The 2,100-nt window shown below is 33.3% G+C and overlaps 1 pseudogene; it reads right to left on the bottom strand.

The window, feature by feature from the left end:
- Positions 1–268: 268 nt before the first annotated feature.
- Positions 269–1,352, bottom strand: LOC122143674 (annotated as a pseudogene).
- Positions 1,353–2,100: the final 748 nt, after the last annotated feature.

The raw sequence follows: 2,100 nt of genomic DNA, 5'->3' as shown, positions 1-2,100 counted from the left end.
CAGAAATTATATAAATACTAAAAATTAGTGTAAGATAAAGTGCTACTGTTTTTCCAATATATTCACTGGCAATCAAGGAAAAGAATAACATAGATAAAATGCATGCATCCAATATTGAGAACTTTTTTTTCCCAGAGATGTGTATGATGTACAAAAATATACAATACAGTTGGCATTTAAAAGAAAAAAAAAAAGAATATATATATATATATATATATATATATATATATATATATATATATATATATATATATATATATATAATTGATTAAGGATTCACCTTCTTTCTACAAAAAATATGTAAAAATTTCTGTCTTATTTCTTTGGTTTGTAAACCATATACTAATGGATTTAGTCCTGGGGGTACAATATTGACCATACTAGCTAGTTTCCTGCTTTCAGAGTATTCAGGAGGAAAACGATGAAGAAAAATAAAACTAGCACAAGAAACAAACATGATTATATAAACAGATATGTGAGTGACACAGGTTTTTATGGCTTTACTGTTCAGTGATTTGTTCGCGCTGGTTATGCATACAGTAGCAATCTTGCCATATGTTATAAATACAGACCCAAGTGAAAAGGTAAAAACAATCACAGTATAAACTATTCCAAAGATATTATTAACAACAACATTTTCACAGGACAGTTTAAACAGTGAGGCATTGTCACAGAAAAGGGTTTTCAATTTTGGATCTGCAACGAGAGAGGCGTATAGTGAGACCTAACAGAATTGAAACTATGAATACTGAAAGCCCCCAGGCTGATGCTGATAGTTTAACCACCATTTTATTGGTCATTATAGCTGTGTATCGCAGTGGATTACATATAGCCACATATCTGTCAAAGGCCATGATCATCAGCACATAATGGCACGCTACAGCATAAATATGTACAAAATAAGCTTGTACAACACACTCTGCATACGTCATATATCGCTCTGAAGTTTCTCTGAAAATATCATGCATTATGCGTGGCAAAATGACAGTGGTCCCCATTATATCATTTAGTGGCAAGTTACAGAACAGAAAGTGCATAGGATGATGTAGGTTTTTTCTCAGTTGAAATCAGAATTATGAGTCCAGTGTTGGAAACCACAATAAAGACATAAGCCAACAGAAGCAGGATGAAAACAGGATAGGAAGTTTGAGGTGTAACTGTTAGTCCCTCCATGAGGAGAATGCTGTTTGTGAAAGTCAGGTTGTCCATTGGCTGCCCTGCAAAATCATTTGTATAGAGTAACAAGCAGACATTGTCATCAAAAACATGTCATTTGGTACAACTGCATTCCACTATGAGGAAAATACATACAACGTTTCAGATATTTATGAGCACTTTATAGTATAAATAGTTAAATGGCTTTTCATCTTCAGTTGCATGATTCTGTCTGTATAATCTGTATACATGGTTCATAAATGCAAATCTTGTCATCTGAATATTTCCATAGGGCAACACACCATAATTCTAAACTGTTTTATTCACTACAAAAAAAAAAAAAAAAAAAAAGTAGCAACAAAAATACAGGCATTTTGCTTGTCTAATAAACCAACACTTACTCAGCACGCTATTTTTTACCAAGACAGATGGCAGTCAGGTTGCTAGATGTTCAGTGAAGGACTGTTTACTTGCCCTTAGCTTTTATTTTGTGGTTCAATGCTGTTTCTATGATGCTGCTATCATCCCAGAGGGGAAAACGGCTCTGGTTACGTTTGTGACCTCGTTTCCCTGAGAGTAGAGGTGGAAAGTAACTAATTACAAATACTTTCGTTACAGTACTTGAGTACATTTTTCATTTTTTTCCCCACTTTCTTGAGTATAATTAAATTGTGGTACTTTTACTTGAGTAGAATAAAACTAAAGTAATCAACTTCGTTACATTTATTTTTCAAGAAAAGTACAAAGTACAAAAAAAACAACAACAACAAAAAAACAACAACAAAACAAAACAAAGAAGGCGTCGATGGAGAAACAGAGCGAGCTGGCTTTGTAATAGTCACCTACTGACACAGTTAAGTTCATGTTATGTTCAAACTAGCCACTAGGAGGACACATGTAGCTCACCCTTTTATTAAATAAAAACAGTAAATAGTAGAGTAAGTG

The sequence above is a fragment of the Cyprinus carpio genome, unplaced genomic scaffold (genome assembly GCF_018340385.1).
Source record: "Cyprinus carpio isolate SPL01 unplaced genomic scaffold, ASM1834038v1 S000006481, whole genome shotgun sequence".
NCBI lineage: Eukaryota > Metazoa > Chordata > Actinopteri > Cypriniformes > Cyprinidae > Cyprinus > Cyprinus carpio.
Note: the sequence above shows the minus strand (reverse complement) of the source record. Positions and strands in the feature narration are given on the sequence as shown.